Genomic DNA, 26,705 nt, shown 5'->3' with positions numbered 1-26,705 from the left:
TTGGTGGAAGGAATAAGGATGTAAGGAGGGATATTACAGGCACAGGAGGAAGGTGAAAAAAGACAGATTATGAAAATGTCTCTCATATTCAAGCATGTAAATGTTATGGTTCTGTGTGTGTGTGTGCACTTTGAATGGGTACAGAATAGCTAAGTGTTAAGTGTGAAAACAAACAAGTGATTAATTCAAGAACTGGATATTGGTTTTCAGGGTTCATCAGTGTTCCATTTACTCAATTATTTACTAAAGATTTCTATTTAAGTAGTTCTATTTTAAGGTTTCAAAATTTTCAAATGACTTCTCAAAAGCTGTACATACTACTGTACTTCCATAGCATTGTAGGACACTTATGTTGACTTGCAGAGCAGAATAATGGGGACAGAGGTGGTGTCACCTGAAATAAGAACAAAGACTTGTGATTGTGGAACTAAAATTCTAAGAAATGTCTGGAAGAATAGTTTCTTGGTATCATTGTCTTAGTTTCTTCTTTCCAGTTTTTAGGTCCCATCTCTGGTTGGAAACACTATATTTTTGTTTAAAAGGTTGGCAAGGGTCCTACCTGCATGGCCTATGATTTCTTACTGTTTTAAATTGATCAAATAATTAGTTTTTGAGATATTAAGTTTAAAATCCAATATAGATATTTGCTTCACAAATTGCACACACATACAGTTTGGTTATTTGGGGTCCCTGCTGAATTTATTACTGTTTTGATGAGAAATCTGTTGGGAAAAATATAAGAGCATATGAGAGTGTCTGCCATTTAGTAGAATTTACTTCATTCTCCGAAGAGGAGTATGTTCTTCATTATGGCCTATAGAGAAGAGAAAATTGAATATGCCAACAATTTCAAGTTTGTTATCCCTAAGGTGGCATTTGAAAAGATCTCAGAGCTCCTGTGCTTGAGACAAACGTTAGCAACATAGTGGGCCTCATCTTAACACAAAGCAAAACAAAACAAAGATTTCAGTAAAGCATTTTTCATTTTAAAAGCCAAACTAATAAAGTCACATTTAAAAAATACAACTTTTAAGAAAATTCTGGTGATGTGTATTAGAGACAGACTCTAAGATATCAAAGAATGTGAATATGTATCAATAATATTTATTATGTTTGTATGAGTTTTGAATGTGCAGAAAATGAATAGGTTTTATACTTTTTTCAGTTTACAAATATATGTAATTTTAATTTTATAAAAATTAATATTTTTGATGAACACTAAAAAATTATTATTTTTTCAATCAAGTGTGCTGAATGAACAATAAATTTCAATCTTAAATTGTCTCACTTCAGATGTACCCAGATCTGTCAGTAGGTGGCAGTACTGACAATGCTAAGAATCAAGCAGTTGGGAATACCAATTCCAGACAAATGTACATGTTCAGAGTATTACAGTGAATTGTGGTTTATTCTTGGCCATTTCATTTACTTAACATAGACTTATGGAAAGCCAAATTAAGCTGATGCATGCAGACATTAAAAAATCATAAATGTGATTTTTTTAATATTTATTTTTTTGTAGTTGTAGTTGGACACAATACCTTTATTTATTTATTTGTTTGTTTATTTATTTATTTATTTTTATGTGGTGCTGAGGATAGAACCCAGGGCTTTGCACACGTGAGGTGAGCACTCTACTCCTGAATATATATATATATATATATATATATATATATATATATATATATATATATATATATATTTTTTTTTTTTTTTTTTACTTAATTGGACTTGTCCTATCTTAATTTAATTGAAGTTAGACACAAACTACAAATTAAAAATCAGAAATAATGGTTTAATTTTACTTTTTCTTTCTTTTAAATTTTTTGTTTGATTTTACTTTTAGACTGAGATTACTGTAAAAGGGTAATGACAAATGGTAAAAATTTATAAATTCATATACTGGAAACTCAAAAATTATGCCTGCTTAGGGTAGTCTTGAAAACCCCAAATATGATATGGTAGAAAACTATTTAGTTACTGCTAGAATTAGAATGAAAATTAATTTTAGACAGAATCTTAAATAGCATGGTATTTATGATTTGCTGTTGAGTTATCAACTGAATTTAATTAGCTATGAATATTTTGTACTTACACAGTCATTTCAAATATATTTTATTGACAAGTCACAGAATTATTTCAAACTTTAAGAGAAAGTGAACTGAAGTTTTTTAGGAAAAGTGGGTGAGAGTGACTAAGTTTGGTAACATTCCTTCTTGAATCTTCCTTTTTCTAGGTCTTGGCTTTCCTAGCTTTTGCAGTCAGGGGAGAAGATGGACTTTCCTGTCCTTGCTAAAGGAAATGTCCTTTAAGTACAGGTAAGGAAAGTGGTAAGGAAAGTGAAGGAGTGAGTATGATAAAATATATTTGGGGAGGAAAATCTAAAGTATTTTAAAATTAATAGTGTAAAAATAAATTTCCACTGGAATAGTGTTGGTTGTCTATAATTTGTAATTTTTAGACTAAAATTTAGACTAACTAGGGGAAAGTAAGATATTTCAGAAACTAGGATGTAAACTGATCTAGTATGAAGGATCTGTAGCAAATAACTGGCCAAGAATGCTTTGGCCTAAGACCAGGAAGAAATTAAAAGCACAGGAAGAAGGGAGGTAGAGGAAACCTAATCCTGAACACTGGCTCTGAGTTGAAGCTTCAAGGAAGTTAACTTGAAATGAAGATGTGATCTAGGAATCAAGAATAAGCAACTGACTTTCCTGATAAAAGCATCCAGGCTCCTTAATTTGAAGTTGAGGACCCTGCACAGGATGAGCCTTTGTTTCCTAGTTCTCCTTTCATAACCATGTGTGTCCCCAGTGACCAGACTACTGGGTGACTCTGTGTTCAGGCTGATCCTATCTCCATGCCAAAAAGTCAAGTTGACAACTTATTAGGAGTTTTGATTCCTGCTAAAATTCAAATTTTATGGTAAATATTAATATTATATTAATAACATTTTAATTAACCCACAGAAGTGATAATTTTTAATACAAGAAAATAAATTTAACTATTCACTTTTTCATGATATTTGATTAGAATCTTAGTGAAGTCATTAAACTGAAATGCAATCAATTTACCAGTAAAGTGTTAGAATTTGCCATCACAGATCAATATTTCTTTATAATACAAAACATATGGAAGTTATTTAAATATCTGACCTTTTATAAAAGGAAGATTTCTTACATTGAAGAGAAGTATTAAAGGAGTTACAGAATTGTAAATACAAAAAGAAAATGAAATAAAACCTAAATAATACCTAGGCAGCTCAACTATTGTTTCTGAGAAATATTCGAGAGCGTTTTCTCCTTTGTACAGTAGATGTCACCAAAAAGCCAAAGATGCCTGAGTAAAAAAGGCTCTTCATACACAAAAGTGTTTATATGCATATTATTTGAATCTGGTGGGGAAAAAAAAAGCTAAATGGGAATAATGTGGTTTTTTTTGTACACCATGTCACACAGATGCTCTTATCTGTTAAATGCAATGTTTCTTTCTACTGGACATATTTAAAGCCCCTGAAACGACAATATATTTTAATTATTCTACCCCTTTCTTTAACACCTTTAAATTCCATTTGTGGTTTTTAGACATGGTCAGCACTCTCTAACATTGAAAGCACATCATTCATTTCAGGTCAAATCAGCTAATTTTCTATAAACCTCTGAGATTCTCAGGTGAAAGATGTTACATAAAATGCATGCTTAATTGCAATATGTTCCAAATTATCATATTTTTTTCTTTTAAAACAGGGGCAGAGGACTCTTCACATGTCATCAATAATGTCAACATCATTATACTTGAATATTAACTGTCTATGGTCAATTAAGGTTTTCTGAGATCTGCCTCTCTCAGTAGGAGGCAGAGAAAAAGGATCAGGGCTTCCAGCACTTTCTCAAATTACTGAAGGCAACTGAGTCTAACCTTGCACTGAAGATTTGATCTGAAGACAAGGGCTGGAAAATAACCCCTTTGGCAAAAAGAGGAAAGGGCAGGGGTGAGGCAATCCTCTCTTTTCAGCTTCAGCTACCACATGGTTTGAAGAAATCAAACTCAGTTGCCACAGCTCCAGGACATGCAGGAAAAATCAAGCTATGGATGGATTGGGACAGCTGGGGATAGGGAGGTGGGGGTATGAGGGGCCTTTTCACAAGACTTTGCGGATCACAGCTATTTCTCCACTGGTTTGGGTCTTAAAACTTATATCTGATTTAGGCATCAATAGCTCAAATGCTTCTGGGATCCAGTCAAGTGATATAAATATATGAATCAGTCCAGACTGCATGCCCCACTACATGCAGGAATTTTCACAAAAACTTTTATAAGCACTCTGTCTATCCAAATATAAATTTGTAAGGCAGGGACTGGGGCTGTAGCTTAGTAGTAAAGTGCTTTCTTAGCACTTGTGAGGCCCTGGGTTTGATTCCCAGCACCACATTTAAAAAAAAAAAAAATGTAAGGCAGATTTAGCCCACAGGTCCTTAGCTTTTTACTCCTTCTCTGACTCAGGCTTTTATAAGAGCAATTAAAGTATCCATGCAGGAAGACTGACTTGCATTCTAATTAAATTCATGTAGCAATTTTTACACACAATCATATAGCTAAAATTATAAAGAAGACAGGGGAGCATTCTAGTATCAGTTTTGCTTTCTCCTCACAAAACACGTGGTGAAGATTTTAATTAGGACAGTTCTGGTGCTGTACTTATTGCCTTTTATATTGCCCTCATCCTGGGCTGGACCCTTGTTCCTTTGTTCTAGAATCTAAAACATGATCAATTAGATTGGTAAAATATTCTATCAAACCGTCTCTGAGTCAATGGCACTGACCAAATATTTTATGGAATATTATTTCACAGCACATTTATATCAAAAGATGTTATTTTTGAAATAAATTATAATGTAAGTTTAGTTAGAAGGACTTTCATTTAACTGTTGAAATTTTTGATTTTCAGTAAAAGTCTGAACAATCTTTTACTCTACATTTTTTTTACCCCAAATAAGCTAGGGGCAAAAACTGTGAACAAAAATTACATATAGCAGCCACAATATTTCCACTAAGATTTTTTTTCTTTTTCCATATTCTCTTCTTTTCTCTGTAGGTTTTCTAATTTCTGACTGTTGTTTTCAGTTAATATTTATCACACGTTGGTATAAATCCTTACAAATAATAATTTAATTACTGACTAATAATATTCCATCAGTTGATAGTCCAAAATTTAATTAATCATTTTTTATTGCTAAACAGTTAGCATTTTGTGCTATAATAAATAATTCTGCAATGAATACAGATAATCCTTAAGAAAATTCCTAGAGCAAGATCACAGTATCAATAGATATCACCATTTATATGACTTTTGGAGTTCATAATAAAAATTATTTCTGAAGTGATTTCTAAAGTAAAAATAATTTCTTACGGTGAGTAACAGCATAATAATTTCTCTCCTCCTTTTCATTTGGTACACTTACTTATTATAATGTGTTTTCAAAATTTAAATCTCAAATTTCTTGAATTTATTTGTTTACAAATTTTTCTTATATATGGTCACATTTTGTCCTTTGAATTTTATGTCTTTCCTGAAAATATTTTATCAGCTTTTTAAGGTATGATATATTTTATTATAAAGAATGAGTTAAAAAAAAGATGATGAAATGAGGTGGACATCATTACCCTTAGTACATGTATGAAGACACGAATGGTGTGAATATACATTGTATACAACCAGAGATATGAAAAATTGTGCTCTGTATGTGTAATATGAATTATAATGCGCTCTGCTATCATATATAACAAATTAGAATAAAAAATAAATTTAAAAAAGAATGAGTTAGTACACAGAAAGATCTGTTTATGTTTTCTTTTGTGGTAGCCTTTCTCTCCTCCCTTTTATCAAGATTGTTAATGAGCCCAGGTTCCTCCCAGGTCTTCTGTTAATGAGTTTATATAATTCTTCCTGGCAGAAGCTGTGGGTAGCTTCCCTATTTAGTTATTAATCCATCGACTTTGTAGAGAAAGCATGTGATAAAAATCATCTTTAAAGTAATTCTCATTAACTTTGAAACACATGCTACAATTATACTATTATTTACCATCTTAACTGATTTCCTTAGGAGTAACTAAAAATGAAAAAAAAATCTTAATTGGATACAGTAAAATTTAATAAGATGTTGTTCAATTTTGTGAATGTTAGGCTATAGTTTTCTCTCCACAAGTTAACTTAACATTCAAGTCTAAATGCCAAGGAACCAATTCTAATTTTTGCCTCCCAGGAAATAATCATTGCTTTATAGAACGTACAGTTTGTCTTAACCAGACAACCAATTTTTGATACTAGTTTCTAATGGATTGTTTAAAATGTTAACATTTGCTTTCAAGTTAATTTGCTCTTTATACAACAAACCAATTGAAGCCATGTGATTTATGAATTCATTTGTTTGTAAAAAGACAGATGGTCTTAGTACAGTTTATGGACGAAAAAAAATGATACTTTTTCTTTCTTTGTGTAAGAATTTGATAAGAGGAGATTCTCCAACTTCATAGATAAGAAATGTTCCCGCTGTTCCAGTCAGAATTCGATTCAGGAAACATTTGCTATAATTTGCTGGGTGTTCCCAAACCACCCTTCAATAATATTATTATCTTGTTCAGTTTAGCATACTCAATTATAGTAAATCAGACTGACTATCTGCTTAGGTCTTCCTCACTTATTTTAGATAGTTTCCTCTTTTTGGTCTTATGATATCCAGTGATCTCCAAGTCATGAGATAACACATGCCTGGAAAAGACCTCTCCTAAAGGTCACCTACAAATCAATACCCACAAAAAGGAAACCACAAATTAAGGAAAAAGCAAGACAGTAATCACTGCATTTCCCTTTAGGACCTCTGCCCACTGCCTTTTAGGACTTCAACCTATTTCACACTAAGCCTTCCCTGATTTATTCTAAGTCTTAGACCCCATGGGCTTGTACTTATTGTCATGGTCATTATAAGCCATTATTATTCATTCCTACAGTGCAAATGAGCCCCTTACCCTTTAATTTCTCCCTATGAAAGCACCCCAAGGGAAAGCTCATTTGAAAAAAAAAAAATGGTCACATGATTTCTTTTTGCCTAATGAGTTTAATTTTCAGCTTTAAAAAGGAAAAAGCTAAAGAGAACTGAGACCTGCATTATTAATTGTAACTAATGATAAGGAAGACATTTCATACTCCTAGTTGATCAAATCTCAGGGTCAAAAGGTATCAGGAGAGACTTCCACTCAAGGCACACTAGACTCAGGAGACAGTTGTAAGAAAGGAAAGGAGATCTATTGAGCAAAGCTCTTATGATTCCGTGGGAGAGGCTTCAAATAAGGAAATAGGATGGCATAAGGAATAGAGAAGTTCCAAGAAATTTGAGATCAATTTCAATACAGTCTACTCAGTAAATCTCAGTAAAAAATAATCTGTAATATTTATATTTATAAATAACCCCCCAAATTTATTTCTTGATTTTAAAAGTGAAATCATTAGTAAAATGAAAGTATTGGGGAAAAAAAGTGTGATTCACAGCTTAATAAGAATTTTGAAACCCCTATATTGTCATACAGGAAGAGTTTAGGGTTAAGAGTGAAATGACAAATGTTTTATGCTGGTGACTTTGTTCAGTTTTAAAATCGCTTTTTTGTTTTGTTTTCTGAGTCCAAGTTACATTTGACAAACTGCCTATTCTTGAAAAAGGGATAATTTCAATATTTTTCCTCAGAAACTGAAATCACTTTTATTCTTTTTTGCATCCTTAAGAAAATCCTTTAAAATAGGAAATTTACTTTAAAGTAGCAGTTAATAATGTCTGCACAGTTCTTAGTAGTCCTCTGATGTAATATTATGGATACAAAGGAATTATAATCATTTTCTTCTATGGTTTTATTCAAGGAGAAACTAGAATTCTTTGTCTCTTCAGCAGTTACATGTTTTCCCTTGCATAGTCTATAACTAATAATATTTTTAATTTCTAGCATCTTTTCTCAGGAAAGTTGTTTAGGAAATATACAGCCAGAATATCTCATTCTTTTTTTTTTTTTTTACTGTTCTTCCCTTTACAATGTTTTAGATTTATTGTGGTATTATGGATCCATGCCTGTGACCACCTCACTTTCCTTCAAGCAATTTAACAAAATAAAATACAAACACATTTTCCATATTCTAAAATGTATATTATCATGCTTTGTTCAGCTGCTTGTGAATGAAAATCTTTTCATTTTTCCTTGGTTTCATCAGCCTTATAGGTTATTATCCAATCCTTAAATCTATCAGGGATAGATTTCTATACCACAGTGACACTAATTGAATTTATTCTACACCTCTTTCCATAGATCATCTCTACATTGCAGAGCACCAAATTCATCTTCAAACAACAACTTTATATCTCCTCTTTTGATTTTCTTCTTTGTAATGATTAATTTTATATGCCAACTTCACTACGAGATGCTAAGATTACTGATTGAACATTATTTCTAGGTGTGTTTGTGAAGGCGTTTCTGGAGGAGACTAGCATTTGAACTGATGGTCTGAGTTAATCTGATCATCCTCCACAAATGACAATACATTGTCATTCAATCTATAGAGAGCCTGAGTAGAACCAAAAGGCAAAGAAATATTGAATTCATTCTTTGTCTGATTTCTTGAGTTTGGAATGGACTATCACTCCCAGCATTCCTGATTCTCAGACCTTTAGACCCAGAGTAGGAATTACCAGTGTTCACTCTCAGGCTTTGAACACAACCATTGATTTTCCTGAAGGTCTAGATTATGTGATTTAACCTCCATAATTGTGTGAGCCAATAGATTATAACAAATCTCTTCATATGTTGGTGTCACAGGAGAGTGGGAGGTTGAAGCTCCAAACCTCTGTTCTTGTATTCCGATGAAAGAAATTTTAGAACCAGACACCAAAAGCCAAGCAAGAGAATTTTATTATACATGAAAGGTAAGGTAAGGCTGAAGCAGAGAGCACTCTCAAGAAAGATAGTGGGTCACCTCCCAGCAGAGAATGACGAAGGAGACAGTGCTGTCTCCAAATTTATTACTGTCTGATGTTTGCCTTCATAACTGGGGTCCACTTTCTACATTCTATACCAATCAGGGGTTCAACTCATCCTTTAGTGGGGTGGTAGAGTTTATCACCCTAATTGGTCCTTTCAGGAACTGTCATGGTGGCCATCCTATTCAGGGTCAATCTTACGTTAATGTGGGCACTAGGGCAAGTGGTCAATCAGAAGTTAACTTAGTGTGCCTGCATTACTAAAGAAACTTCCCTTTTGAAATATATGGAGACACCTATGGCTTTCAGTCCATAACACCTTGACCTCAGTGGACCCTATCAAGAGTTAGTTCCCTTAAGCCTTCTTTCTTGACACAAATTCCCAATTAGTACTCCAATTAGCTCATTTTGTTTCTATGTGTTTATTCTCAAGTTCTGTGTACAACAATGTTTTTCTACAAGTTATTTTGTTATAAGTCATTTACTCATCTGCCTTGGAAGTAATTTAAGAAAACTTTAAAAGTAGTTTAAAGAACACCTGTGACCTTTTTATATTCTTCTCTACTCATTACTAACTACTACCTAACATTGATTCTGTTTCTCTGGAGGACCCTGAATAATATACTATTTCCTTCATATTCATAAAATAAAATCTTTTTCATCTATTTCAACCTTTGCCAACTTCTGCTGATCTCAAAGGGCCCGACTTCCATATAATCTCAGTAGAGATTAACCTTAACCATTTAACCTTAACCATTCCAATCTTGGTGACTGAGTTATTTTCACTAGGTACATTTTGAGCACATACTTTGTATGAGATATTGGAGCAGACTTCATGGAGGAAATTTCATTTGAGCCAAGGATGAGTAGAATTTGTTAGGAATATGTGTGTGTGTTTGGGGGTGTGTGGAAGTTCCTTGAGTGGAGGTAATAGAGCAAAGTCCTGATAGTGACAAAGTCTGTAGTCTGTTATGTTGGAAAAATAGCCAGTGAACTAGACAAACTGGAGTACAAGATTTATAAAGGGGAGTAATTAGTAAAAATATTGGAATGACAGATACAGACCAAGTTGTGGAGACACACACACACACACGCACACAGAGAGAGAGAGAGAGAGAGAGAGAGAGAGAGACAGAGAGAGAGAGAGACAGAGAGAGAGAGAGAGAAATTGTGTGTGTGTGTATATATATAGCAATCTCAAACTTAGGGGCAGGGACTATAGCTCAGTGGCAGAGCACTTGCCTTGCACATGTGAGGCACTAGAATCTATCCTCAGCACCACATAAAAATAAACAAGTAAAATAAAGGCATGTTGTTCACCTACAACTAAAATATAATTTTAAAAAGAGTACTTTGTAGATATGATATATAACACCCTAAGGAATTTAGTATGCATTTCATATATAAATTTAGTGTTCTCCTCTGTAATTATCTAACCATCCAAATATGAAGCAACCATCTCCAAACTGGATTTCAGATAAAACTAGATACTCTACTTCTGCCAGTAGGTGTGTAGGCATAGATTTCTGTAGCTAAGAAATACCATTTTTGTGTTAGCAGCTATTCACAGTGGGGGATGCCTGCTGAAGTTAAGGCCAAGGGTTGCCGCCCAGCAAAGTCAGATTCTTTTCCACTATCACCTAGCTGTGCATTGCAGCTCTTAATGGTAGAACCCAGGAGTAACTCATTGCCAATTTATTTCTTAGTTGTTGTCTTGAAAATTGGAACAATGAAATTTATAGACAACAATGGAAGGCAAGAGTGAAAGGAGTAGAGTTTATAAGTGAGAAGAAAAGAGAGAGAACTCTCACAAGATGAGCGGGGACCTGATTGCAGGTTTCCACTACTAGTCTAGGGGCTTATGTAGCTTCTGGGTAGGGACACTGATTAAAATCCATGCTAAACAGGTATTGGAAAAGTGCCAAGGCTATTGGTCAAAATTCATGTTAAACAGGTATTGGAAAAATATCAAGGGTATTGGTTAAAATCTGTTACACAGGTATTGAAAAAGTACAAAGGCTACTGGCTCCGCCTGTGACCTTCTAATTCACTGTGTCCTTTTAGCCCAAGAGTTCAAACTTCCCTGTAACTTTTAACCAGTTCTACCCCAAATTACATTTCCCACTATTCTGGAAGAAAGGCTTGGCCATAATGTTTTTACAGATTATTTACATGGAGTGGTCTTTACATTTGAAATAAACCTTAATTGGGGCCCATTATACTGACTACTTAGCCATTTTACTATCTATTCTATCTTATCCAATCAAACTATAAAAATGAATATACTTCTAACTGACCATTAGGCCTCACTCAGTTGTTGCCAGTCATCCCAACAATATACTATATAGTGAAAGGATTCTCCTTAAAAATCATATTCTTGGGATATTTCTGGGTTTTTCATATTCTATGTTCTAGATTCTTCACACTACTAAGATTTTTTTGTTGTTGTTATTTTTGTTTGTTTTTTGGTACGAGTGATTGAACTCAAGGGCACTCAAACACTGAGCCACATCCCCAGCCCTATTTTGTATTTTATTTAGAGACAGGGTCTCACTGAATTGCTTAGTGCCTCACTTTTGCTGAGGCTGGCTTTGAACTCGTGATCCTCCTGCCTCTGCCTCCCAAGCCACTAGGATTACAGGCTTGCATCACTGTGTCTGGCCAAGATTTTTTTTCCTCTTTCTCCTACTACAGACAGTGCTTATATACCTATTATGATCACAGTCCTGTAACAGGCCACGCATATTGTACTAGAAGGAAGTATTGGCTTGACCCTGAGAACTTTGTTTGTTCTCAAAATTATTCCAGCCATGTGTTCCTAGTACACCACAGAAATTTCTCTATTAAATCAATTTCTTCTTTCATGTGAATTATCTGCCTGATGCCTTTTATAGAAGACCCTAAGATACTGATTAGGCAAAAAAGCAAGAACAAATCTGAGTGATATTGGCCTCTCTCTTCCAAAGATAGGTGCTGAAATCTTTACCAGGAGACTGTGTAGGTGGGCTGTAGTCATCTTGGGAGTCCTCCAGAAGAGTCTGTTTTCTGAAAACTCATGGTGACAACACAAGACTCCATTAAACTCCTGACCCATTCCATTAAACCACATTTGAATGGTCTGGACCAGAGGTTTGGTATTTAAAGCTCCTTGCTGATAAATTCTATTTAACCAGAAGTATGGAATGGAAATATCATCATGGAACTATGCTGGAGAAAACACTGTAAAGGAACGTTCTTTATTACCTTCACTTTCTCTACTCTAGGGTTGCCCTATCCCTTATTCATGACCCCATGTTAGTTTTGATCTGAAATGGTCTATATTCTACAAACAAATATTTGCACTTCTGTGAACACCTATGACCAAAGTCATTCTGTATAGATTGGTGGGACTTCAGATCATTCAACTATGGTTTAAACTAGGGAAATATTTTCATCTTATTGCTAATGAGCCGTTAACACAGAAAATTATTTTCATTTGATTCAAGCTAACTTGTTAGAAAGTTCAAATAATGCCCAGCATAACTGAAAATTAAATTTCTTTCTAAATATTTGAGTTTTAATTGTGTTGAGTTAAATAAATTTCAAAGCTGTGCATTTCTCCATGTTGTGGTTACAACTGGCTATAATTTTATTATAGTGTACTTTATGATCTTATGTATTTCCTTACTTTCATTTGATTCTAGTGGAAAATGTACCTAGAAGCATCAAAAGTTTCATATCATAGTGTAATTTTGTCAGACTGTGGCTGTCGCCTCTCAATACCTCATTAGTGATGGCTTTTTGAAGTTGGCCATAAAGCATCCTGCTGATTTCACTCCCTGGTGTGGTTGGATTTTGACAGGGACAGGAGGGAAAACAAAGGAAAATTATCAGTGACTGAAAGCCCTTGTGACATTAGGGAAAAAAATTGTTCCCAATGGGACCTTCAGTGACTGAACTCCCAGGTTTGCACACATATGCTTAAATAACATTGAATTCACTGTTCAAAATATATTGTTCATTTTGAGATACAAATACATGTGAAACATATGCTTCTACATTTTTATAAAACATATAAAGGCTACTGCAGAAAAGAATGAGAATATTCCCATTTTATCTATGTTGCAAGTGAAAGAGGTACTTAGTTGAGATTTATAAAGAAAACTTTAAGGAGCAGAATTTCTGATGTACTTTGTCTTTTTCACTTTTTATGAACAATATCCATTCAGCATTACAAAGAATAGGGAAAAATCATTCCCTGTTCCCAACCTTTGACATGTAGTGGCATATTTGGTCATAGCAATGGAATACTGTTTGTTATTTTACTTGTTTCAAAGGAAATTTGTCACTTATTGTCCTAGTTCTGAATTAAATTTAAAGGATAGCAGGCAATTTGGGGTAGGAGTGCTAGCAATACAATTCCATGGCATTTAATAAGTTTGATCTTGAAATTCACACTTGATTCTCTCACTGAATTTTTTTACTTCTTTTAAAATTATTCTTCCCCCAATAAATTACATCTTAAATATAGTAAAATCTATTATAACAGACATTGTTGTTTAAATTCTACTTAGGCCGCTGAGTTATTTTCCCCATGTAATTAAATGTAGCAAAATAGGGAGATGTCTTCTATCTCATGTTTTATAGGTTACATCTTTATATCTTATGAATGTTCTAATCCTGAAAAGGTTCATCATGTGGTTTACAAATGACATCTCTAAGAGACAAAGGCATATTTCTTCCATGTGCTATTGAAAGTCCCTGCAGGTAAATATTTAGACAGAACAAATTAAAACTTTTCTAAGTTAGATTCCATTTTCTGGGAAGTAAAGATGATAACTATTCACTCCAGAGATTTGAACTGATGTGTAGATGAAAAAAATGGATGCAAAATTAATTGATAAAGGGTAAAACACAAATTTGCATGATTGTTTTATCACTATTGTTTATAATTGCTTGAAGTCTCTTTCTTTCCTAATATAAAACAGAATATATACAAACTGATTATTTAGTATTTTTGCATTAAATTATCACAGATTCAATGCAACCCCTTGCTTCCTTTCATTCTCACAGTCCAGGGATGGTCACTAATGAGAATTAGATGAGATAGGTGTTCAAATAGGGGGCATCCTGGGCACTGAGCTAACAGTAGCTACTTCTTTAGGTTATGTCCCCTAGTCAGCATGTAATAGCATTATATGCATCTTTCACATAGCAATTTACACTGAGTTGTAAAAAAATATGACACATAAAATTTTCTTTTGGAAGAGCCATTGTTATTTTAGAGAAAACTTATGCATCTTACATTATTCCATTTCACTTGTATTTCTCCATTTTAGAGAAAAATATCTGTCAAATGAATCCTAAGTAAGCTAAGTAGATTTTGAACTTTCGTTTTAAAGCTTTAAACTTTGATGGTTGTGTTAACAACTTTAAGATTTTAGGACTTTTCTAGTTTCAAAGCTATTCGATGAGAATACCACCTAAAAAATCAACTTTACATCACCCAAACACATATTTCTATTGGTAGAAGCAAAGAATTCAGACTATTAAGAGATGCCATTTGTAAAGAATTCAGATTATACTATCTATTCAATATTTAAGAAAATCTTAAATACTGTCTACTTTACTTATGTTTTTGGAGATCTTATTTCTCTGCTGGCATCCTATAGAGGAAGAGATAGGGAAACATAAGATGAATATATAGGAGGCTCTGAGCCTCAAGGGGATTAGACTTAGTTTTAGCATTTGTAGAGACAAATATCAGCAACATGAAATAGAAGTCCACAGAAAGTAGTATGTAATAAAAGATTTAATTGATTATTGTTAAAGCAAATCAGAACTGCACAGAAATTAACACAGTAAAAAACAGATTTTATTCAGGAACTATTGTAATAGAGGAAAGGAGACCCCAGCATAGAACTGGGCTTAATTTTGAGTACAACATGAACAAGTGGGGGATAGAGAGCCAAGGAACAGGTATAGGTAAATGGATGGAAAGTTATTAATAGGAAATATAAGGGTAAGGAGACTCAGGCTAAGTTAACTTGACAGGATCAGATAGCAAGGTTAGGGGTTAAGGGGTTATTTCAGATATGGAGAAGAATCAGATATTGAAGGTGAGAAATTCAATGCAAAAATAGATGTGGAAGTCCACAGGTCAAGGCTTCCTTGAGGAGGGTTCAGAGGAGACTGATGAAAGTTTGGTCAAGGAGGGTGTCTCCTTGATATAACCAAGTACTGACTTCTATTTGATATGCAGTTAGTATTGGAACAGATACCTATGTAGGACACTTTTGATCTAGGTTGTAAACTAGTATTATCCAGGTTGCATACTTACTTATTCCTGTTCCACATCTACTCTTGACTTTGACTTGAGTCTTAAATGGCCCAAATGAGCCATGCTAAAATTTCAGTAGAATTACTAACACTTTGCTCTCACCTTCACTTCCTCCTGTTTCTCTTTCTCCTCTTTTTACTTCTTATTCTTCCTTTTTTCCTGTCAAATAAATTTATTTGGGACTTGTAACTTTAAATCTGGAGAGCTGAAACCTGAAAACTTTTACACATTTAAATTAATTCCTAGAATTTGAATAAAGTAAAAATTCTGGGCATTTCCAAAACAATTCAGGAAAGTACAAAATGCTACTATTGAGATTTTGTTTTCAATTAAACCTTCAGGTAAATTGCTTATATTATGCTAGCAAATAAAATTCTCGTGCTGTATAATAAAGGCACAGTAATACTGGCAGAATTGCAGGCTTGTGATTCCAATTGTTAAATTAGACAAGGAGGAAAATACCTCAGGAGTTTGCAATGAATATGTATCATTATACTTCAGGTTTCATTTCTTTCCTCATTTATCCCAGCACCTCTTGAGATTCCTTCAAATTCTTGTTTTTCTTTCTCTTCTCCTTTAAAACAACACACCTCACATTTGAAAAGCCGTTTGATAGTATAATTTAAAGCTTATTTTCTCCATGGGATGGTGAACACATTTGTACTTTCTCTACTTAGTTTATCTCTTGTTTACAGGTGTATGGGGATTGAGATTATCACCATTTTCAAAACTCTTTATATTATAGTTTCCTTGACAACCAATCGAAAGTCTTTACTGACTCAGGAGTGGTGGATGGTAAAATGGAACTGAAGTAAAAGTTGAGAGAAACCAGTTTCTAGATAATACTTGAATTTATTTATTAGGTAGTAAAATAGTTAAGCTTTAAAATTTAATACATATGGACAATATTAATCTCACTGTAATTCATAAAAATCCCAGAAAACATTTCAAAGTTAACCTTAATTTACATAATATAATTTCCTAAATTTGAACAAAGAAAATTCCTTAATTTACATAATATAATTTCCTAAGTAGGAACAGTCAAAGAAACTTAAAGGCTTTGTATCTTTATAGGAGAGTGTTTGTTTATATCATATCATTACTTGGAAAAGATAAGAGCTTGAACCTTTTCTGTCCAGGTTTCCTCTATTCTAATGAATTTCAAAAGATGCACCTCCTCATTTTATAGGGAGTGTGATTTATATTACTGAATTAGCCTTTTGTCAGGTACTTTCCCATTTCCTGATTTCTTATATTCTCATATAATTAACTGAATTTGTAATAAAAGCTGTGATCAGTAATTATGTAAAATTCATATTGCCTCAATGATTAATTATTTAAATATGTAATTTAAGGCATATAACATATATATATATATATAATTATATGTCATATAGAAATTATGTGATGTATAGAAGTAAATGACATATATGACATGTAATTATGTGCCTCAAATTATGTCTTATTATGTGTCATATAGAAATCACGTTATGTAAAACATTACAATATATATAAAATATATAATTATTTCGAGATATATTTCAAGACATATAACATATACCTTGGCTTTCTACCATGTTTAAAATTTTGTCTTTTTGTGGTTGTTTTGTTGTTAAAACAGTGACATTTAGGTACTAGAACAGTCTTAATGATTAATAAGCAATGAATCCAACTAGCAGGAAAATGACAAAAAGTCTTTATACTTTTAGGAATAAAAAATAAGATAATAACATTAGGTTCCATGAAGGCAGGAAGCATGTCTGCTCCACCTGCACTCGTTCTAAAAGTTTTGGTACAATGTCTGACATAAGAAAAAGGCTGAGAGCAAGGTGTGGTGGCACATGCCTGTAATCCCAGCCACTCTGTGGGCTGAGGCAGGAGTATCCAAATTTCATGGCCAGTCTCTCTCTTATCAAGGTCCTTGATGATACCCTGTCTCAAAAATATAAATTAAAAAGGGCCGGTATGTGGCTCAGTTGTTAAACACCCTGGGTTAAGTCTCTGGAAAGAAAGGAAGGAAGGAAGGAAGGAAGGAAGGAGAGAGAAGGGGGAGGGAGGGAGGGAGGGAGGGAGGAAGGAAGGCAGGAAGGCAGGAAGGCAAGAAAGAAAGAAAGAGAGAGAGAGAGAGAGAGAGAAAGAAAGGAGGGGGGAGGGAGGGAGGAAGGAAGGAAGAAGTTGTGAAAATTTCTGTTGAGTGAAAGAATAGAATAACTTTTACTCAAAATAAGTATAATGAGAGCTCTACAAGTTCTTAAAACCATAAGGCCTTCCCCCATATAAATACTAGAGTACTTAAATAGAGCCAAATACCATGGAAACACAGTTTTTATCTAGTAGGCAAAAACAAACAACAACAAAACAACAACAAAAAACAAGCACACAAAAGACTAGAAAGGCTTTTAGAATACAAACTTTTGTCTAAATGGCCATGAATCATTCTAACCTGATTGAGATTATTGTTTCAGAATTCAAAAAAAAATTTTAAATTTTATTTATTCTAATTAGTTATATACGACAGCAGGATGCAATTCAATTCATATTACAGAAGGATTCAAAATATTAAACTAATAAATTATTTGCTTTAAAAATTAATATGTAAACAAATTAAATTTGATATTTCAGTGGCCATAGCAGATTTTTCACTTATGTTTTTTGATCAAAGACATGCATAGTTCCCAATCATATTTGGCTATGTGCTTCAACATTTTTGTTTTAGGTTGGGTTTGTTTTTTTTAAAGATATAATCAGCATTAATTTTTTAAGGTATTATTTTTGAGTAAAAAAAAATTAGAAATTAATCATATAGATGTTTGTTTGAACTACGAGAGCAGCATGACTATTTAGGGGAAAAAAACCATTAAATTAAACTAAGGAACCTTGCTTTTCAGGACATTTCACACTGGCTTTTTAATGAATGACCCATTTAGATTTAATTTTTATCAGTTCCACTGTGCTGTAACAAGCAGTCATCATGTCACCAAAGCATGAAGTTAATGAAATAATGACTGTTTGAGGGTGGGTATCATGTGCATAGGGATATTTTTTTTTCTTATTTAAAGGTAATTAACATAAAAGACAATTTGGCTATTTCAAATGAAATGAGAAGAAAATAAGACTGATGCTTCCACAATGAGACAAGCAATGGAAAATTGAATATCAAAGACAAATCGTACAACTATAAATCACATACAATTTTCATATTATTCTACTTTTGAGAAGGGAAACATTTTCAGGAAAATTTTAAGCCAAGTGGTGTCAGTTAAAATGATCTATTCTTCTCATAGTTTCAGCCTAATTCTCAATTTCATCATTACATAACACTTATTAGATTTTTCATCTAATAACAGTGGCAAGAAATTTATTGAAGAAAGCTAAACAGGTAATGAAAATAATGTTTTAATGCCTAAGAACACTGGTTAATAAAGCCATTGGTAGCTGGGTCTTGGTAGGGACCCTAGTTGGATAACTTCCTTGGAAATGCTGAAACTGACACAATTACAAGCAGTTTTATTTCCATGAGTTCTTTATTTTGAGACAGATATACCACATTTGTCAGCTTTCTGTCACTATGACAAAATGATTGACAAAAACCAACTTAAAGGAGGAAATACTTATTTTGGTTCATGATTTCAGAGGTTTCAGTCCATATTCACTTGGCTTTGTGGTTTCTGGGTCTGTGGTGAGATTGAACATCATATCATGGTGCTCTTTGGAACACAGAGTGAGGCAGAGCTGCTCACCTCATGGCAGCCAGTGACAGGGAGAGGGACCAGAAAAAAGACATACCCTTCAAGGACCGATAGATCCTTCATAGTTATAGGCCCTCCATGACCTAGGTCTTTCATCTAGGTACCCCCTTCCTAAGTTTCCACCACCTCCCAATAGTGCCAAGGGCCAGGGATTAACCCTTCAATACATAAGTCTTTGAGAGAATTTTTATACAAACTATAACACAGTCTCTTCCTAATAAAGAGTCAAGACATAGCTTTCTCAGCTTCTGAACTCTGGACAAACAAATTTTGTCTCAGCTCAATACATTTTCATGTTCTTTCAAAGAAGGAAGATAAACTGAGGATGAAAATCCTTTGAAAAGTCCAAAGAGTTGTAACTTCCTATAGTGGTGGATAAAAACATCACTTGGAAATTAATGTTAAAATTGGATTACTGGGACAACCCCAAGGATTCCAAGTCAGTAGGTCTAGGCCAAGAAGAAAAATTCCAGTTGAATCTGATTCGGGTGATCCTTATACTACTCTTTGAAAAGTTCTGACCTAGAAATAAGATGAAGGTGGTTAAAATAACAGTATCTGACCTTGATAAAAATTTGTAAATTTTGCTTGTTAGCTTTCTGTTGCTATAACAAATACCTGGAATAAAATGAATTTATAAAGATAAAGAGGTTTATTTTGTTTATTTGGAGGTTTCAGCCCATGATCAGTTGACCCCATTGCTTTTAAGGCTATGATGAGGTAGCACACTATGGTGGCAGTGTGTGGCACAGCAAAACCTATGGCTGGGATATGAAGGAAGAAAGAGAGATCAAGGTTCCAAAATCCCTGCAAGGACACATCCCAGTTACTTAAGACCTCAATAGGCCTCAGCTTTTAAAGGTTCTATAACATCCTAATGGCACCAGGGACTAGTGACCAAGCCTTTAACACATGAGCCTTTGGGAAATCTTCCAGATCCAAATTATAGTACTTTATGATGGAAATAAAGCTTTCCTCCAAACTCTGTTGCTTCCTTTCAAAGGACAGAATACAGGCAAGACCATGATGGCAGAGAAACAGAAGCAGTCACGGGGGCTCTGAGACCTCATTAAGAGCCAGAACATACAACAGTTGAAAGGAAGAGAGGGAGAGTTAAAACAATAAAAAAGGAAAAAATGGTTGAAGAGGAAAACAGCATGAATTAACAGGAAAAGTTAGGGTAGCTCATATGGAGTAGGAATCCATCAATGAATGCTAGTTGGGTTGTGGAGTAAAATCTTTGAAGATTTTACCCTATTGCATAGTGGTCTCATATTTGGTATAACCTGTAGAAAATGAGCCTTGAAAGCACTTTGAATCACAATGATTTTTTGTTAGTCTCAGGAAAAGAAAGCAAGTGTACATAGGAAGCCTTCCTGCATTGAAATGAAATGGAACTAGGTTAAATTCCATGTATAGTATTTTTATACTACTTATGTTCTTGGTTTCTTCTTTCTAAAGTGCAGCTAACTCACACAATTTTTAAAATGCTCTGCATGGCATTGTCAAGTGAATGTTTTTATTTTGACAGTATCATCCCTCATACTTTAATAATTTTGACTAGACTTGCATTATATTTTCTTCCAATCCATATTTTTGTTCAGATTAGGTTCAGTTTTACAGAAAAGTTGCAGAGATAACATGAAGAGTCCCAAATACCTCTTAACCAGTTTTGCCTATTGTTAATGGCTTGGATTACCTGAGTACACTTGTTAAACCAATGTTGGTATGTACTATTAACTTGAACTCCAGGACTTTCTATGTTTTTTTCACTATTATTTTAAATATGGTCTAGGATCCAACCAGGACACTCCCTAGTATTTAGTTGTCATGCCCCATTAGTTTTCTTCTGGTCTGTACTTTCTCAGGTTTTCTTGTTTTCCATGATAGCTATCAACTCAATTTATTACTATTGATGTTCACCTTGATTACACAGCCAAGGTTGTGTTTGCTAGGTTTCTTCACTGTAAGATTATTGTTTTCCCTTCCCCTCCTCTATTGTTTGAAATCAAGTCATTAAATTCTTTCTACATCAGAAAGATAGGAGATTTAATTCTGTGTTCTGTAGGAGAAAGTACCTACATAAATTATTTGGAATTCTTCTGTAAGAAAGATTTGTCTCTTCTCTTTCATTTATTTGGCCATTTGCTTATAACAGTATGGCCTTATGGATATTTATATTTTATATCTCAGTGATAATCTAATGTTGGGATAGTTATTTTTGTTGTCCAAATTGTTCCAGCTTTGCTCATCGAGACTTCTTTCAGATTGGCTAAATTGGGCATTTGGCCTTTTGACATGATTGATTATTTATTTATTTATTAGAACTGCCTCACATCTGCACACACACACACACAAAAATCCCAAGCTTATCTTGTATTGACCCGCCTCACCCCTAGAATCAGTTATTTGCCTTTGATTTTTTTTGGTACTGGGGATTAAACTCAGGGGCACTCAGCCACTGAGCCACATCCCCAGCCCCATTTTGTATTTTATTTAGAGACAGGTTCTCACTTAGTTGCTTAGCACCTTGCTTTTGCTGAGGCTAGCTTTGAACTCACGATCCTCCTGCCTCAGCCTCCTGAGCTGCTGGGATTACAAGCATGTGCCACCATACCCATCTTGCCTTTGATTTTTAACTTCACAGAAGATGGAGCAATGCATTTGTTTCCTATATATAATACGCTGTGCACTATCACGAATGCCTATGATGATACTGATGTCTACAAAGACAAGAATAAAAGAAGATCTAATCAGATTCATTTCATGCCAGGACAAGACTTAATGAATGCTCATATCTGGCCTGAAGATATTTTTAGGAGAATGATAAAGCTAACACTTTAGAATGACTTTTACATTTTCCTTTCCATTTCCTGTCATTGTGTAGAAAGAGTTTGGGAAAGGACAGATGTTTCACCCCTTCCCACGCAAAATTAGGCACGATCTGATCTTGTGATCTTGTTCTTTGTTCTAATCAGCAACTTTAGTTTCCAGGGTAAATAACACTGACTCCTTAATTAAAATAACTGTCATCAGCAAGAGAAAGAGAAAATGGGTTATTGCTCTGTTCTTACTCCTCCCTCCTTCTTTTACTTTTTTTAGTTAACATCTGCTGAATATTCTGGTGCTTCCACTAGTTCACCTAATAAAATCAATGGAATTGTCCTCCAACATCCATGTTTTTGATGTCCCTTAGTATCTTTCTCATTGTTTTTGTACCTAAGGCAATTGGAAACTAGTCCACAGATTCAATCATTGGGAACAGATGAAAATTCAGTCACTGGCTGAGTTTGCCTCCTTTATCTCTTCTTAATGAAGGAGGGGACACACGGCTGAACAGGCAGTGACTGTGCAGTACAGGTTTAAAGGTGGTCATCTATTCAAAAGGTAGCTAGGGGTTTTACTGTAAGTATAAATAGGTATTAGGGGAAAAGAAGCAAATAAACAAATGAGATGTATCTTCATCTCATTTCAAATGTACTCCCAAATAATCTTGTAACAAGCTTGTGCTCATGAAAGAAGGAATCAATACTGAAAAAATCACAATGATCAGTTGATATCTCCTCATGTGCAGAAAGACATACCACCTTGAAATTACATTTATGAAACAAAAATTCTGGAGTCCCTTGAAATAGAGATCTTAGAATATTTAATTCCAACACACAGTACATGAAACTACCAAATACTTTTTCCCTAAAGATTTTGAGTTCTGTAACATTTTTTTTCAATTTATCTAGATTTTTTTTTTAGGATAAAGGCATAATTAGGTGGTTATACTACACTGTGAGGATTGTTTGACATTATTGTCAATCGCAGTGGGTTTTAGCATCTAATGAAATGGACTATGCTTTGCTCCAAAAAATCCCACATGTCAGCAAAAAGAAAAGAAAGCATACCTTGATTGTTCCCCTAAACAAGTGTTTTTTCAAATGGGCTACACATTAGAATCACCTTGAAACTATTAAAAAAAAAAAATGATGCTTGAGTTACTCTGTGTATGGTGAATCCAGGCATTTGCATCTTTTAAATCTTCCTTGGTGATTCCAATATGTATTCAATGTCATAGAGCAATAATTTTTAAATTTTAGTAAACTTTAAAAATATCTGGGTAATTTATTAGCAGTTCTGAATCCTGCAGCCATATCCAGCATTCAAATTTATCAGCCAAGTATGGCATTCAATTTAAAAAAAGAAACCCCAAGTGTTTTGGTTTGTTAATCCTAACTGCCATGGCTGCTTAGGATGCAGCCAGACTCACAATTCTACCTGGGCTGGTGAAAGCTCCATGCAATAGTTTGGTATTCTTGGCAAGCCTGGGGTCTAAACGTTCCACTCAATGCAGGTCACTTAAGTCCTTCCTCATCAGCTGGATACCTCACCCTTTAACATCCACCTCCACCTCCAGTGTTGCCAACTCTTGGAACTTCCTCATTACTACAAGCCCCTCCTGGGCCCTACAGTACATTCCTCCAAGCTCCCCCTTAGAGTTATTGTCATAGCAGTTATCTTTCTGCTCTGTAAACCTTCTTAGTCTTACCTGTGTCTTTTGTAAGACTCAAATTCCTAGAGATGATCAACTGTGACTTGAAATTTTTCATATTTCTAGTTCCCACTTCAGTTCCTTATTACCAGGCACCTGCAAATCTCCAAGTCAAATAGATAGAACATTATAAATAATTGTAGCATATAGTGAAGCATCTAAATGATTGTAGCATATAGTGAAGCATCTATCCCAAGGAGATGTACAATATGCCATGGAATCACAGATATTTTTGTTCATCTGTAAATTTAATTTATTCATGGCATTTCTTCTCCTTCTCCATAATTAGCATGAATAATTCAGAAGAGGCTATCTGCTAGCTGTGAATACGAAGTTCACATGCAGTTGACTCAATTTCCTAAGCTATTGGAGAGGAACAAAAACAGATAATCCAAAAATCACTTATATTTGTACGTGAAATACAGTTTTGTCATTTCATTTGGTACAACTGTAGTGGATGCTTTAGGAATTCCCATATTTCATAAAAAGATGGAAGGCACATCTGTAAGCCCTGATTCTTCAAGCTAAAAGCTACCCTCCTGTTTAGCTTTGCCACACAGTACCTGTCTGGCCTTTTTTTCCCAGGACTTCTCTGGGAATAAGAGGAAGCTAGTTATTGAACAACGATAACAACAAACAAAACATGAAAGATTGGCAATTGTGGTGTGTACTGTGTTTTAATCTACAATCCTTCTCCTCTCAAATAAAGTACTCTTCCATGTATATCACAGGTTAAAGAACATTCTGTTTATGTTAACAAAAGAGCTAACTAAGCAAAGTAGGTTTTGTGTTCTTATGGACTTGTATCACTATAAAAGAATAGGGGTGACTCCTAGGGGTAGCAGAGTATATTTACATTTTTCAACCCTAAATTTATCTATTTATAGATAAATTTCTTTTCAGAAAGTTTTTTATGAGCTCCTTAAAATTGGACAAAGTAATTTTGCTACATAGATAATTCTTGGTAGGCAAACACACTGGAAGTTCATAAAATCCAGATTTGAATTAGTCATTGTGCTTTCTATCAGAAGCATAGAAATATTCCCAGGGAGGTGTGAATGTGGCAGGACTTTACTCTTAAACCTCTTTATATGACAGTGATCTATTTTTTTTTATGTTGTGGCAAGGTAGCAATAGAAATATTCCTGTTACATCTTTGTCTTCCATTGTGAACTGGAGTGGCTGCTTTTCTAATATTTACTCTACCACTTTCCCATTGTGCAAAGCCACAGGGATGTGGGTGGAGAGAAGCCAAATAGCAAAATCATATTCTTCTTTTGACTTTGATTGGTCTGAACCAAATTTGGGAACTTGACACAACGTTTTCCACTCAGAGTAAAGCCCAGAATTTGTGGTCAATAGTTGGGGTGGATGTTGCTAGTGGTGCTATTAATAATTACTCCTAGGTGGATTGTCTTTAAATGTAAGTGTATATTCAATCACACCAATCATCAAATATAAATAATTAATGCAAAAGTGTTGGGTGTGTTGGGACACCTCAACTAACATTCAATGTACACTAATTAAATACTATAAGCATATTACACATTCCCAAGACAACCACGAGCCCCAAAATACCTCCAATGCAATGTAATTTCTCTTAGCCAAAGAATAGATGTTGTCCTTGTCTGGTGGTTCTCTCCAGCTGATGGCTGGATGTCAGGGAATGGTGGAGTCAGTCTAGGGATGGGCAGCAAGGTGGCCAGTCTCACAGATGTCCTTGGAGCAAAACTCTTCAATGAAGCAGGACCAGCAATGTAAATACAGTTCCAAGTTGGTGGTATACGTTGATGACTGGTTACACCCAGTGAAAGTCATTGTTGCCTGGTTGTGTCCAGTGAGGTGATATAATTGCAGCTGGGCATATTCTTCATGCATGTCCATGGAGCTGTGCTCCTTATCAAGCATGCCTATGGCTAGTACCCCTCACATTTCTTTATCAATTGCAAGCAGATATGACTAAGCAGTTCAATGGCTGTTGTTCCTTATGGCCACCAAATTAGTGAGTCCTAGCATGTCCCAGAGTATCTGTGGCATATGCTCTTTACAGTAGCAAGCACTCTTTCTTTGGACTAGAATTAAAAACATGTCTTACTTCAGTTTCAGCTGGCAGTCAACTTGTGACCAAGAGAAAAACTAGTCTTGAGATAAAGCTCACAGGTTCTTGGTGGCACCATGTGGTCACCAAATTAAACCATCTCCCAAGACTGTCCTCCCCTAGACTTTTCAGCCATATTAACTAATAAATCATCTTATTGCATCCAGCCATTTGAATTGGATTTTCTATTGTTCCAAAGACTATTAACAAATATGAATGCCTAAAGCCAGCATGTTTATTTGTAACATGGAAGAAAAGCAAATTGGTTATTCTAATACACGACAGAAAAACAACAAAAACAATCACAACCGCACAGTAAAATATGAAAGAACGTAGATTTGTGGCATGATGTATTAGAACTGGGACTTATAAATACAGTCTAGGTTTTCTTGCTGCATTTTGCATTTTCTTCTTGATCATGACAAAATGAGAAGGGATCACAGAACTGGGGTGGACTCCTGGGAAGGCAGTCTTTTTAGATATTCTAGTCCTACACTTTCATTTTATAAATAAACAAACTGAAGCTCAGTGAGGTGAGGTGAATGGAAAAGAGATGTATGGTCTCATCTCCTGACTTCCAATGGGCCCTCTTTTCACTTTGGTATTCTGTCTACAAAGAAAAATGAACAATTTAAAAACAAGTACCTAAGTGAATTAGATTGAAATACTTACAACCCATGTTCCCTGCCCTAGAAGAGGAGTATACGTCATTGTTCTTGTTATATAACTTTAGTGTCTGCCTGGACTTTCTCACTGACTGCTCTATTGACAGGCTTGTCCATGGACTTGCTGAGGCAAATGTGAGAAGATGTGGTAGAATCATGATGGTGTGGGGCAGCCTGGTGACATGATGGCTGTTATTGCATGCTGGGTCCTTGGATGAGAAAACTGTGGAGCAGTGCCTTAGCTTGGAGTAGAGCTACAGTCACATTTTACATTTCTGGACAAAACACATTTGTTTTAGGAAATCATTGAAACATGG

General features: G+C 34.6%; 1 long non-coding RNA gene across 3 annotated transcripts in view; it reads right to left on the bottom strand.

Annotated features, from left to right (window-relative positions):
• The window catches only part of LOC114085523 (uncharacterized), a 66,321-nt gene extending 40,830 nt beyond the window's left edge, over positions 1–25,491 (bottom strand). For 2 of the 3 annotated variants that reach the window (XR_003581486.2, XR_003581487.2), the window contains exons 1-2: positions 25,204–25,491; positions 23,623–23,729 (exon numbers count right to left, since the gene is read on the bottom strand). This is a non-coding gene — a long non-coding RNA (uncharacterized lncRNA). Of the gene's footprint in view, positions 1–18,836; positions 19,608–23,622; positions 23,730–25,203 lie in introns of those variants that run through there. The other variant, XR_003581485.3, reaches the window with a different exon arrangement.
• Between the last annotated feature and the right edge of the window lie 1,214 nt (positions 25,492–26,705).

The sequence above is a fragment of the Marmota flaviventris genome, chromosome 7 (assembly GCF_047511675.1).
Source record: "Marmota flaviventris isolate mMarFla1 chromosome 7, mMarFla1.hap1, whole genome shotgun sequence".
In the NCBI taxonomy this organism is placed as follows: Eukaryota; Metazoa; Chordata; class Mammalia; order Rodentia; family Sciuridae; genus Marmota; species Marmota flaviventris.
This window is presented reverse-complemented; position numbering and strand designations above follow the sequence as displayed.